We start from the raw sequence: 15,323 nt of genomic DNA on the forward strand, positions 1-15,323 counted from the left end.
TTCTTCTGAATCCCCACTTGGTGATTAAGTTGTTGACAGAACCATGTTTGCTTCAACATATGAAATCAAACTTCGAACTTAGACATGGATGTTGGACGACTCTAGCAATTATTTGTTTCCTCCTTTTATCTAGGACTCAAACGAGTACTTGATCTAATATACGATTATACAAACAAAGATATGAGAAGAAAACTATTCACACGAACTGAATCAAAAGAGCAACTGCACATGTATTGATTTGTTAGTTGTTACAGACTTATAGTTGTCTTTGAATTAGACAACTTCCATGATTCCAATTTCAACTGCACATGAAACTAACATTATATCACCGGAAGCGTAAACTCTTTAAGCTAGACCCGACTCAAAATGAACATTCCATCTTCAACTGTATGCACACAAAAACCAATTGTATCGCTGGAAGCAAGCACATGCAGCAGACTTAATCGGTTACTTACTTACAGAACTGTTATTTCCAGATTTGGATTTTGTGAGGCTGCTTCGACTTGATGCAAGAACTCTTGAGCTTTGAGTCTGAATTCTTCTGGGTTTCCACCATTAACTTCCTCATCACTTGATGTAATGACAGTAAGCTGTTCCATGCAACGGCCATGTGTGAGAAGATAGCTGAGCAGGTCAAGTTCATGTTGTGACCCCATATAACCTTTTACTTCAACCATTCTCAGCGTTCGGGTTATGCACTCGTAGACTTCTACATTTCCCTTCCACATCTCTTGAGGCTTCAGTACAGAAGGAGTTGCGTAATACTGACCAAGAGATAACAAAAATAGTATTAAACATAAATTAATTAGATATCATATGCTATAAATATGCTACGGCATAGTTAATAATTATGAGTACCTCAAGAATTTCCTCAGGTCACCGTTCAATTGTAAAGAGTCTCCAAATTAGGACAACAATTCAAGAAAAACTTGATGCCGAATTGTTCATTTTCATGCATTGTCGTTTTCAATGTTAAATGTCCCACTGTCAAACGAGGACTCGGAATAATTGGTTCCTCTTTTGTATTGTTGATTATAACCTGCAAACAAATAACACAGATAAAAAGATTAAGAAGAGGTCTAGCTTATCAACAAAAGATTAAGAAGAGGTGTAGCTTATCAACTAACGTGAGAGTTGATTTGCACAGTTGTTTTCCGCAATCACTCTGATTTGCACAAGTAGCTTACCAGCTGATTTTGGTAGAGTTTGAGTGCCGGTTGGAGCTAAATTCTTAGTCCTGTTTTACGAAATTTAAATTTGGGGCTTTTAGGAGATGTTCTGAGTCACGGTTTAAGCAAGGAATAGAGATATTCTAGAGCCCTTCTTATGTCGGGGATCGCCTCATTTGTCACCTATAATCTTATGAATGCGTAAGTTTTGTCAGTGCCTCTCAAGTACAACCATTTCTAATCCAATGACATTATTCGTGCAAAAAATGAGAATTTGAAGAGAGAAATGAGTACCCGAAGTGTGTAAGAGCAAACTGTCAACGCCCTTGCGGGATGAAGCGTAGCCAGTATAGAATTGGGACTAGCAGAGCTATGAAATTCTTTCACTAGGCTCAAGTCGAGATCCAACTCTTCGAAGAAATTGAATTCGCTACCCTCGTCTGCAGTCAATTCCGGCACAGCCCCACCAACAAATTTCAAATACCTCAACTTTGGTGCTTCAAGGTAAAAGAAATGAGGGTAACGAATCCTGCACCTATCAACCACCAAAGTTTTGAGCTTTAACGTGAAGTTCTTCCCACGAATATCGAGGTAGTTCATGCTCCGACATTTCTTCAGACTCAGGCTCTCAAGAAACCTACATTGTGCTAACAAAGTTTCTTGAACTAAAACCGGCAGCTTAATCCAACCCAATGAAATGTGCTTCAGCAGACCAAAATTCACAAACAAGACGCATTAAAATTGCAAGAAAACAGAGCCAGGGACTCAAGTTCTCGCTGAGTATACACATCCAAAGGCAAATCAAAATAGGCCTGGGTTCCATACCCAGCGTCGTCCCACCTGGGGTCAGAAAAATCGAGCGCCAAGTGTTTGACATAGTGCTCCAGAGAAAATCTGATGCAATGCTGCACGAATTCTTCTGAATTTTCAGGCTCCGAAATTGTGACCGCAATCTTACCCACTTGATTTTCTTGGTTGTTTTCCATCCAGTGCAGCACAAAATCGATGAAAGTTCGCCTCTGAATCGCTCTGTCCACCGCTGCTGCATCAGTGTTCACAAAGAAACGCTCGTTGAACTCGACGTTTTGGGTCGAACGCCAGAGGCGAAGCCATGTCTCGGAGAGAATGGAGTTTCTTGCGGCTTCTTTGAAGGGCAAGTGGGAGATGATGATCGGAAGGAGAGGTTCGGGTAACTGTGAGAATCTGTCCATGTTGTTATGTTGATGAAGTTTGTTGCATTATATGAGAGAAGTTGCAGGAGTGATCGACGAAGAAGAAGGTAAGTGAAGAGAAGAAGAGATTTCTTGCGGCACAATTTTGGGGTTGGCGAAATGTTAAAGCACCTCTTCTGTTTTTGCATATACGAGGGAAGAGGCGGTTATAGGCGAGTATTTATCAAATGTATTGGCAAATATTTCAGATTTAAGGTTTCACTTTTCATCATTAACTACTATCTATTTCAAAAATATGAAAACTAAAAATTAAAAACCTAAAAACAAAGGGAACATTTTTTCTTACCACTATAAACTATGATGTATGCTCATCATACACTTAATTAATTGACACGTATCTTTTTACTTAACCTTGGTTAATTTTTTTTTCAAAATTGAAAAAGTAACATTTAATATGAAAGTTAACTAGAATTAGGTAAAATAACACGTGTCAATTGATTAAATGTATGGTGAGCATACATCATAATTATGATAGTGAGCAAAAATGGTCCCTAAAACGAAATAGGCTATCTAATGGCACATACACTTTAATTTACACCAGTCCAAATTTAGAGTAATATTCAAAACGAGCTATGGGTATTAAGTTAATGAGTCATACAATGAAACTCTGTGAGAGAGTTGTTAAGCATAGATTGAGGCAAGAGACACATGTCTCAGACAACCAATTCGGATTCATGCCAGGGTGCTCAACCATGGAGGCAATCTATCTCTTGCGAAGATTGATGGAAAGATATAGAGATATGAAAAAGGATTTGCACATGGTCTTTATAGATTTAGAAAAAGCGTATGATAGGGTCCCAAGAGACATTCTTTGGAGGATTTTAGAGAAGAAAGGAGTACGAGTAGCATATATCCAAGCTATAAAGGATATGTATGATGGAGCAAGTACTGCCGTAAAAACTCATGAAAGATAAACCAAAAGCTTCCCCATAACTGTAGGGTTACATCAAGGCTCATCTTTAAGTCCTTACCTTTTTACATTGGTAATGGATGAGTTAACGGGACATATTCAAGATGATATTCCTTGATGTATGCTTTTCGCAAACAATACAGTGTTGATAGATGAAACTTAGGAAGGAGTAAATGCGAAGCTTAACCTTTGGAAAGAAGTGTTGGAATTTAAAGGTCTTCGCCTAAGTCGGTCAAAGAAAGAGTATATGGAGTGCATGTTCTCCAAAGAGCAACCACTTTCACTACCTAGATCTATTTTGCAAAAGAACGGAAAGTTGGATGGAAACCTTAGCCATAGAATACAAGCTGGATGGATGAAGTGGAAGAGTGCATCCAGCGTATTGTGTGATCGTCGTATGCCACTGAAGCTCAAGGGAAAATTTTATAGGACAACAATAAGGCCGACAATGCTTTATAGCACAGAGTGTTGGGCGGTGAAGCATCAACACGTACATAAAATGGGTGTAGCGGAGATGAGAATGCTTCGTTGGATGTATGGGCACACGAGAAAGGATAAGATTAGGAATGAAGATATCCGAGGTAAAGTAGGAGTAGCCGAAATTAAAGGAAAGATGAGAGAAAATTGGTTACAGTGGTTTGGACATGTGAAATGAAGGCCTACTGATGCTTATGTTAAAAGATGCGATTACGGGACAGAGGTTCAGGGCCGAAGGGGTAAGAGGAAGACCTAGAAGAACTTTGGAAGAGACTCTAAGAAAAGGCTTTGTTGTTGTTGTTTTTGTAGTCTGTTGGCCATCTTATACTTCCTTATATTGCAGATAGCAAGTCTAGTTAGGACATATTTATAAGTTAGTGTGCAAGGCAGGCTTACTTTACATGAACAAACAACTCATCATGGAGATTCAGCTTTTCATAAGTCGATGCTTTGTATCCTTGACGACAATCAATTGCACAATTTTGATCTAAAATTTACAAGCATGGCTGTACATTATCGCATATAGAATCCCCATATGGTATATCATCAAATGAACAAATGATTGTACGTAAACTAATGCTCTAAAAGACGCTAGGCACTAGTCGGGGGGTAGGCTGAGACCTAGCGCCTAGGCGGCTAGGCAAGGTCCAGGCGGGCACCTAGGTGGACTAGGCGGATTTAATTAAATCTATTATATTTCGTGTAAATAAGTATCTGTTTATACTTAAAATATATATGATTTCATCATAAACTACAAATGGAATGACATATATATTATGAGCTATTGGACCATAATGAAAACAACGGGAACAAGTATATAATGTGTGTTCCTTTAAGTATTCAACAAGTCTCTTACAATTTATTGAAAAAATAAAATGCAAAATGAAAGTTATTTATTTTCTGTCTATGTGAGTCACAACCTAGGCAGGTGTCTAAACGGATCTGGGCGGTCTAGGCAGGCGCCTCAGTAGGTCTAGGCTTCCTTTCTTAATTTTCAAACGTCTAGGCATTAATCGGGACAGTGGTCAATCGCCTAGCACCTAGGCGAAGATGTTTAGAACAATGATGTAAACAGACAATAAACTTATAGTCAAAGAGTGATTTGGTCTCCGTAGCATTACTTATAGTCAAAATTAGCACAATGAAAACTGAAATGGCTAAAGTGAAAAGACTAAATTTGACCTTATTTGTTTGTGTGCACAACTATATAATAGAACAAAAAAAAAAAAAAAACAAAGATAGATGAAAATTAAAGAAGAAAGAGATACAAACGCAAAATATAAGATTAATTATATACTTTTCGACTTTTTTTTTTTTAACAAAAGAAATATTATCTACACTAAAAAGGTATAAGAGTGAACTAAGCTTCACACTGGGCTAGCCATAATAATGTGGTTCAAATTCGTCTTTAGTGAGAATCGAACCTAAGATCTCTCACTTACAGTACCTGAATTGAGAATGATAATGTAAAGTTTGACTCTGAACCTCCTTGTTTTGATTCCCATGTCCATGACGTATGCATGAAAATTTTGTTATGTGCTTCAACTGGATTGCTCTTTAGTTGGCTTAGAATCGACTCAATTGGTTTTGTGATGGACAATGGTCAGTGGCATTACTGCATGATCACCAATTTCACAATCAAATTATGATTGTTTTCTACTCCCAAGTTCTTTAAAAGAGGGTATATTTGCCACTTTCATGATGAAGTATTTTTGACCTGCAAGCTAGTCTGATTACTTGTCCACCATTTTTTGTAGCTGGAAAGAGAATCTGTTTTCTAACTTTACTATGTTTTCGGAGGTCAGCTGTTCTTGGCTGGGTAGAATTGATAACTGGAGGCTTGTTTTCGTAGGCTAGGTGATATGTCTCTATGACGTATGATCATGTCATGAGTAAGAATGTTGGTCAACTGAAAAGAAAAACTGACATGTCTTGTAGTAACAGATCATTCTTGAATTTTTTTCCCACATAAAGTGGCAGTCTATCTCTATATGTCAAGTCTTCAGGAAAAACAGGATTAGCCATAATGTGCAAAGCTGCTTTATTATCACAATATAACAAAACTGGTTTCAGGCTATGCCATTCGTAAATCCTTGAGAAGATATCTAAGCCATGACAACTCCTGACAAGTATTCTCCGTAGCCCTTTATTCGGCTTATGCTGAAGACAATGAAACAGTCTTTTGTCTCTTTCGATTTCTAAGTAATTAATGAAGAACCCTAAAAAATACAATAGCTGATAATGGATCTTCTAGTAATTGGGCAACCTGCCCAGTCAGAGTCATACATACTCAAGGTAAGATCACTTTTTGAAGAAAAGAAAATACCTTTTCCTAGTGTGCTCTTGATATAAAGTAAGATACGTAATACTGCCTCTATGTGAGGTTTCCTAGGTTCATGCATAAATCTGCTCAAAATGTGCACTGAATAGGTGATGTTAGGCCTTATAATAGTAAGATAGATCAAGCGACCGACCAATCCCCTATATTGTGAGGGATCTTTAAGCAAGTCACCTTTGTTTGAAAGTTTGAGACCTCATTCCATAGGATATTCAATGGAAGCTGGGCCTAACAAGCCACTGTCTTTGAGAATTTCCAAAGCATATTTCCTTTAGGAAAGCAAAATACCTTTATGTGAACGAGCAACCTCGATACCTAGAAAGAACTTTAAATCACCAAGATCCTTGATCCGGAACTGACTATGCAGAATTCGTTTTAGTGCTGCAATTGCCACAAGGTCATTACCTGTGATTACAATGTCGTCCACATATATTAAGACTGCTATAAAAGACTCACCGTGATGACGTGTAAAGAGAGAATAATTAGCCTTGGATTGAGTGTAACCGGTTGATTGTATGGCCACGGAGAACTTAGCAAACCATTGTCGTGACACTTACTTCAAACCAAATAGGGACTTATGAAGGTGACATACAAGATTCTCCACCTGTTGCCGAAGACCAAGAGGAGGGGACATGTAAATTTCTCAAGTAAATCACCATGAAGAAACGCATTATTAACATCAAGCTGATGCAAAGACCAATTAAAAATAGTAGCAAGAGCCAATAATTTATCAGTGGTTGTACAAGCAAGAAGCACGGCAATTCCGTAGGAAAGCTTCAAATTTCTTCAAGAGGGCAATTTTCAATTAACATGTACTTGTTCGAAAACTCGAATTTCCATTCCCCACTTAAATTTTGATTTGTTAAGTGCACATCTAAATTTTGATCGATTTGTACTTCTCTATCTACACACACAGAATATGGCTGCATATCTTATAAGGCTACTATAACTTGATAAACAATACATATTGTTATTAGCTTAATTTCTTGAAAACTAAAGTAACCTTTATGTGAGATTAATTAACGCAGTGAGGGTCTTACAATACATATTGTAAGCCTTTTATAACTTGATAAAAAATTTCCTGTTAAATATCCGTTTTTGTTCTAGCATTTGAAATAATCCCCACTTAAGAACGCATCAATTATTTGCGTTCACCGCCTCAATATCATATAGGATCGAAGGAGTTGGAGGATGATGAAGAGGAAGACAAAAGAAGAGCTATGCGTTAGGGTATTCTTGACCCAAAGAGCAGCTTCAGCGGGGCTTGTAGCCCGATGGACTGCATATGAAACAGGGCCTAAACCCCCGAGCAAGGAGGTCTAGCGTTTGCTGGCGATTGAGCCCGAGCGGGCTCAAGGGAGAGGTCTGGCACAAGTAGCCAGCCCGAGAACCCGAAGGCTAGGTGACGAAAACTGACTTTAGGACGGCGTCAGCCACGTTTTATCTCTTTTTTGCGTCAGGTGCGTGTGCTTCAAGCAAGCGTGGGTGCGCGTCGTCTGACAAGGTTTCAGACGTGGGGCTCACAGCGCATTTCTGAAAACTTACCGTTGGGGAAGCCACTAGCTTCCCCACGTCCGTTGAATTTCAACGACAACATTTTATGGATCGTTGGATTTCTAACGGTAAATTTTTTTTTAAAACCTTATTTATTTTTAGCCGTTCGATCTGATCAATGGTCCACGCTCTTCGCCTTTATAAATTTAAAAAAAAAAAAATTTAAATTCTGAAATCTTACCAGTTGTGCCACGTGGCACAATCTGGAGTGTTGGAATTCAAATTTTTTTAATCCAACGCCAGAGATTAATTATGTGAATAAAAAATTTTAAAAAATGTAAAAAATTAATAAAAATCAGAAAAAAAATATTTGAAAAATTAAAAAAAAAATGATTTTACTTTTCTATAAATATCTTCTCATTATCTTCTACCTTACATCACAATTTCATATTTTGTCAACTAGTTTCAACCACATTCCTATCTTTCTCTTGAAGTTTTAATCCAATTTTTTTTTTCCAACAAAATGACTAATGATACAGGTACAAATTGGACAATTATTGAATTACGTTGTGTACTAGCTGGGTTGAAGTCACTCATGATTCGATTACGGGTAATGAGATGTAGTTGTGAGAAATGTGGAGTCTTATTCATGCCAATTATATTGAGAAAATTGGTGGGAAAAGAACCAAAGAATCAATGTCCAGTCGTTGGAGAATACTCAGCCAATCGTTTAGTATGTGGAGAGACGCCTTGGCACAAGCTAATAGTAATCTTCGAAGTGGGGAAAATTTAGCGGATCAAGTAACAATATATTATTTATTTGTTTGTACTATACCCAAATTTACATTAGCTACTTTGATTCTAATTATTTCTTCTCCCGCATTGTGTAGACACTTCAAGCACAAACTTGGTATAATGCCAAATCCAAAAACCAAAAGCAATCATTCATGCGGTGGGAATGTTGGAATATTGTCAAAGATGGTCCTAAATTCAGAGTTGTGCTTGTCGGTCCAAAAGTTTTCATGAACAGCACCCCTCTACACTCTACGCCTGATCATGCCTCACGTGTTCATGAAGATGACGTAGAAGAAGTGCCCGAAACACCCCCCTTGAACAAACGTCAGGGTTGACCCGTTATCCAATTAGGTCTCAAGGTAAGAAGGCTTCAAAGAGAAAAGGGAGTGCTTCCAAGAATTATTATGCAAAGTATATGGAAGAACTTCCTCGCCAAGGTGAATTGACTTTGGTACAGGAAATGGCTAAATTTGAGGCTAATAAGGCTAGAGAGGAGGCAAAAGCTGCAGCTGTTGAAAGAGAATTTCAAGCCAATGAGAGAGAAAGAGAGCTACTTAGGCAAGAAAGGGAACATGTTAGAGAAGAAAGAATAGCTCAACGAGATCAGTGACATTATGAACACGCCTTTAGAAGGGAAGTCTCTAAATTCTAAATATTTTTGGAAGTCGAAGAAAGTGGACGTGGTGCGAAGGAGGCGTGCAAGAGAAGCAAGAGTAAGAAGAGATGGTCCTAGCATGACAAGAGAAGATCATCCTAGCACCACAAATTGGTTAGGTGATGATGATCCATTCACAAGCCTATAATTTTCCAATCACTTTGTTTGTAATCGGAGCCCATAATTTTCCAATCACTTTGGGTTGTAATTTATTATTTATTGAATAGAGTACTTTATGTTGTTTCCAATTTATTGAATTTAGTACTTTATTTAAAGTAGGAGTAAATTTATTTATACTAAGAGAATCTTTATTCAAAAGACATAAACACACCAAATAATAAAAAACTCACTAAATGAACTAAAAAAAACACACCAAATAAAATTAAATAAACTGCACCAAATAAAAACAAACACACTAAATGAACTTAAGTATCTTGAGCTTGTTTCAATTCCCACTGGTGCTCAATCAAGTCAATTTGCTGGGCATTGTGCATATATGGCCTTTGAAGTGCAGTATATCGTTGAATGAGCCTTTCATTGTAACGTCCATTCCTTTCTAATGGCTCATGTTGCACGGGTTCTTCAGTGGCGTCATGAACACAATATATTTGTGTTTTGGAATTGTTCATCGTGTCTGGCTCACATTCATCAACAGCATCATAATTATACTCATCTTCCACAATCATGTTGTGAAGAATGATGCATGTCAGCATGATGGATCGAAGCAACTCTAAATCAAACATTCTGGCAGCACCCCTGACAATCACCCAGCGAGCTTGGAGGATACCAAAACAATGCTCTACATCTTTCATGCACCCTTCTTGACAGCTTGCAAAGTGTTTTTCCTTTGCACTTCGTGGACGTGGCACTATTTTGACAAACGATGACCACCTTAGGTAAATACTGTTTGCTAGGTAGTATGACCCGTTGTACTTATGTTCGTTGACCCAGTACGTGACTTTTGGTGCCTTTCCTTGCCGGACAATCTTTGAACACTAGGGATTGGGCAAGGACATTAAGGTCATTTTGAGCTCCCGGAACCCTAAAAAAGGTGTGCCAAATCTATGTATCAAAAGATGCCACTGCCTCCAAAATTATACTTTTTGCTCATTTTCTGTCCCCATAAGCGCCTTGCCATAGCACTTAGATAGTTTTTCTAGGTCCTGTGCATACAGTCAATGCTTCCAATCATCCCAGGAAAACCTCGCATCTCAGTAGATCTCCAGAGGTACTTTGCGGTGTAGATAGATTCGATTGCTTCGTAAAACCTCATCAGGGACTCAAGAATGGTTGATTTCTCCACCCTCACTATCTCATCTACTTGGTCTGCAGATGCTTCATATGCAAGCATCCATCAGGCAGTAGTAATTTTTTGCTCAAGAAGAAGACCCATAACATCAAAAGCATCATTCTTTTGCACAAAGTAAGAATCATGGTTGCAAACAACAATCATGATTTTGTTGAATAAATGTCGTTCCATTCTAAAATGACGTCTAAAGTACGTATCAGGGAATGCACTATTATGGACAAAATAATCGTCCAATAGATTCGTACCTCGTCGTTGCCTGCTTCTATCAAGGTTTGCAGAACGGCTGCGCCTGCAGATCTAAGCCATTGCTTGGATGACTCAACGGGATTGTGAGGCTCTGGCCATTCTTGCTTCGTCATCTTTCTTTCTACACTCCTCATCCTCTTCCATCTCATTTTGGGCCACCTGAAGATTAAACATTCCTTCTAATTGGTTAAACAATTCTTCCTCTTGCTGATCGATTTCCCACATCATCCTTGAAGAAGAAGACATTGTAAGAAGGAAACATAAACTATGAATAATAATACAAATTTTGATTTTGGTGAAGAAGGAAGCAGAAACTATGAATAATGATAGAGGATCTTAAGAAAATTGGTGTGAGATTTATGAGGATGGATGATGGATTATATGGAAGATTCAGAAAGGATTAGGTTGTAGATAATACCACATGGCATACCGTCATTCGTTAAAAATCTAATCGAAATCTATCTTCAAAGATTATAAACAGATTGTGACACGTGGTGCGACGTAATTTAGTTAAAAATCTTATCAGAAATCTATCCTTAACGATTTTGAAAAGGTAACGACACGTGGCACGACGACATTGGATAAAAATCTTATCGAAATCCGTCACCAATAATTGTCTTTTCGAATAATGACACGTGACGTAAGGATAACGATTTAAAATCTTATCCGAAATTACAAATAAAATTATTTTGTATTATTTTATAAATAAATAAAATACTAATATTTTATTGTCTATTATCAGGACTATTCAGTGTAGAGGTGGAGATGCAAAAGGCAGTTATTGTTCACTGAGTTGATTAAATATTGAATAGCTCTAGGGGTACCTTAGCAACGGATGAGTTGCTCTAATGCTGGGCAGCTGGGGCAGCTAAGAGCATTAGACTCAGTGGGTGCAGCTCCAATTGGCCCAATTTTTAGTGATTCTTCTTTTCCAGGCCAGAGGAGAGGTATACTCAAGGACATGGTGGTCGTTATTCAGCTTATCAACATCAACAACATCCTCCTATGCACGTGCAGAGACAGGCGATGAACCAAGGTCAAAATCACCACAACTTTCAACAATGCACGACGAACAATTGCCAGAGTTAGGATAATTCTCAAGGGAAAGATCATACAATTGATTCTTTGAAGGTTCAATTCCGTTTGTATCTGCTATCGTGTGAGGTTGTCATTTCCTGTTTGTAATCTATCGATGATTTACCAGGCTAATCCATCCTTTGACTTCTTGCTTGCAAGTTTTAAGGTTTTCTGGGGCTTCTTGCACAATATGAAGTTTACATGGATAATGTGATTTTATAGAGCCAGATAGATCGATGAATAAAGATTACATCATCTCCCATTGAAGCAATATACAGCAACAGTGAGAGATCTTCAAATATTTTATGATGGGCTTTTTGTCACAACTTTTGAATCAATTCCAGGTTGGAGAGGGTTATATAATTCCAACAACACAACAATACAAAAGTTGTTCAGGAAGTTTCAAACTTGGCGTTTAAACGTGCAATCTTTGTGCATGTCTTCAAATCTAAATTCCCTCAGTTATAAAGAAAAACACTATGGAAAAATGAACAATGAATTAAATAGATTGAAGTTAAATCTTTATTTCCTTAGAAAATTGTTATCTGCAGATATTGTGAGGCAGGGACTGCATCTATATACTTGTTCAGCTATACTTTCATATACCTATTGGTTTCCATGGTTTGCTCACTTCCCATGAAGTAATCACAGTAAGCTTTTCCAGAATACGACCGCGGTGGACTAGATAGACCAGCACATAGCTCAAGTACTGTACCCTGGAAGCCTTTGATCCGAACCTCTTTCAAAGTTTGGTTGGTTTCCAAGGTATTGACTTGTGTTTGAGTAATTTAATTAGAAGACTAGCTAATGACTGATTAATTATGAGTTATACTGATAACCGTATGAAGAAATTGAAGTAAATTCATGAAGAACTAGAGAGAGAGAAAAGGAAATGTGAGAACGAAGAGAAGGAAAGAAGATATTTTCTATTTCTGAGAGAAATAACAGAAGTGATTACATACACTGCAGCTCTTTTGTTATTATACTACTAACAAACTAACCACTCTGTAACAACCAGCCTAACTTAGTTACTGACTTTTTAACTTCAGCTGAGCTGGAATTACTTTTACTGAGATGCTGACATAGCACTTTCTAACTTTAGTTGAGCTGGAAAAGTTGTGGCGTGGCGGCATCATGTTTCGATCGTCAGATTCTCCAATCACATTTTGTTCGTACGTTGTTGTGCGCATTGCATTTTAAGGTCAAGTTTGTGACACTAAAATAAGGAGGGTACAAATTGGTTCTACTCCTTGGTAATAACCTGCAAAATAATAAACACATAACTAATAAAGAAAAATAACTTTATGTCTCATATATATTAATTTAAACACATGGGCTAACTAAAATTAATTAAATACCTGAAGCATGTATGAGCAAACTCTGAATGCCCTAACGGGGTAAATTGCGACTGAGAATTGAGAATTGAGAATTGTATCCATGTTCTTTAAAAAAAAAAAAAAAGAATTGTATCCAAACTTGGTAGAGATTGAGACTTTCGGACCTCAACCATTCTCACTATCTCCATCAACGTGGCACTGATATCCTCAAATTTCCTCGTATACTCGATCTCACTTAGTATTTTTGTGTTGTTTTCTATGTCAATTTGCCAAAGAGGCTCTCCAGCCAAAGCCAGTTTTCGCAGCTCTTCCATTGCTTGAGAAGCTAGCTCAATGGTTTTGATTCTGTTCATTTCAACAACTAGTGAGACTGAAATGAGTAGGTCACTGGCTCTTTGAACAGTGTTGCTTGCAAGATGCATTTGTGAACCGAAATTTGAGAGGTGATCAGCTTGCGTGGATGAGTCTTGAGGGGGCGCCAGCACAGTGAGTTGAGGTAAATCCATATGATCATCTAAATCAAGTCGTGGATTGCTATCTATCTGAAAATTAGCCAAAAGGTTGAAGACTTAGTATAATAAGAAAAATTAAAATGGAACATTGTGCTAAGTTAACATGAGAACATTGTAATTATGTTCAACTTACAGAGCCCCATTCGTTTCTCTTTGGTAAATTTCACTTCTAATTAAAATACTCTAATCTAAGAGAGACCAAATTAACTAGTCTAACTCATATCTGCTTTAGTAAATTTTATTTAATTACCTTCAAATCAACCCACAGCTTTAGCATCGATTTGCAGTAAGCCTCGGTTTTTGTAATCTTACTACCTGAAGCTGCACACACTTCTTCAACGGATCTGAAGAAAACACAAAGCCTAAAGTGATTAGAATCATGATGATGACAAAACCTCAAAAAAAAAAAAAAAAAAACCCTAAAAAAGTGAATACCAAGCACTGCATGTCTATATATTTGCATTTAATTACACACATGTCTAGCTTATTTCAAGGAACTAACTTAACGGGTTGAAGCTGTGCATTGTTTGAAGATGACAATAGTGAGTAGCTCTATCTCTGCCCTTTCAACGATTCTATCGAGACCTAACTTAAGTGGCAAAGTATAATTAATTTTTTTCGAGAAAAGTACATTGAATGTCAAAAAGTGATCGATTCATATAACAAATTTCAAAGCTTTATTTAAATAGTTATGGTGCACTACTCTTTATTTATAGAAATATAAAAGAAAATAAATGCATGATGATTGTTTGGAAGTACTAAAGAACAATTATGCTTTGATATATATATAAGAAGTGTTATTGGCACTCTAAAAATTTCATTCTACACTCCTCAAAAGTGTATTTTTCTTTCTAAATATAAAAAGTTTGGAGTGTAGAATAAGAAATTTGAAATGTTAATAACAATTCTCATATATATCTCTAATAGCTTACGTAAATATAGCATATGTAAAATCTGACTATAAAGCTTATACATAAAATAACATTGTTTTACACGAATTAGTTAATTAGAGGAGACAAAAACCTTCCAAGAAAATGCATGGGAAGATCCACTCAAATACAGGAGGAGAAGGCCAGGAATACAAGGGGTTGCGTTTTCAAGAACTAGTTTCTCAATTTCAGAGATACAACAGTGTAAACTTTATTTGGTAGTATATTTTGCAAAATGAATTTTGAAAATGAAAAACATATGAAACAAAAAGAAAAAAAATTAAGTAGATGTTTTATAAATTGTCAAATTGATGTTTCTCATTTTTTTTTTCATTCGGTTTGAAGGAAGAACCCTTGGAACCGCAAGGGAATTTTGGGTCCATTTCTAATAATAGAAGGTGAAAATTAAGAGTAACCACTCACTTCCAATATCCTAAAAGGATCACATATACCTCTGGTAAATCATGGATACGATGAAACAATTGAGAGCCGGCTAGGTCTTCACTAAAGTCTCCATCATCACCTTCATCCAGGGTTAGTGATGCGACTTTTACCATCTCTTAATTGGTTCCTTCTCCTCTGGAGCTTTTGATTGTGCAATAAACACCTTAGTATGTTAGGCTAATTATAGAGTGGAAGGATGCTTCAAGAAGGCCAAAAAAAGTAGTGTCTTTCCTAGAAACAGTAGGCGGACGGACTATTTGAGAAGGCCAAAAGGGTAGTGGGTTTCTCATAAACAGTGGGCGGATAGATGTTTCGAGAAAGGGTAGTGGTTTTCCTATAAACGGTGTGCGTGTGGATTCTTCAAGAAGGCCAAAAACGTAGTGGGTTTCTTAGAAGCAG

General features: G+C 37.2%; 1 long non-coding RNA gene across 1 annotated transcript; it reads right to left on the minus strand.

Annotated features, from left to right (window-relative positions):
• Positions 1–202: 202 nt before the first annotated feature.
• Positions 203–15,060, minus strand: LOC103948803. Its single transcript, XR_007259608.1, has 7 exons — positions 14,933–15,060; positions 14,054–14,136; positions 13,802–13,895; positions 13,061–13,581; positions 12,767–12,985; positions 859–1,039; positions 203–764 (listed from the first exon to the last, which is right to left on the minus strand). It is a non-coding gene; the product is annotated as an uncharacterized LOC103948803 (long non-coding RNA).
• Positions 15,061–15,323: the final 263 nt, after the last annotated feature.

The sequence above is a fragment of a genome, unplaced genomic scaffold, assembly GCF_019419815.1.
Source record: "Pyrus x bretschneideri cultivar Hongxiangsu unplaced genomic scaffold, Pyrus_bretschneideri_v1 Contig267, whole genome shotgun sequence".
Classification (NCBI taxonomy): Eukaryota; Viridiplantae; Streptophyta; class Magnoliopsida; order Rosales; family Rosaceae; genus Pyrus; species Pyrus x bretschneideri.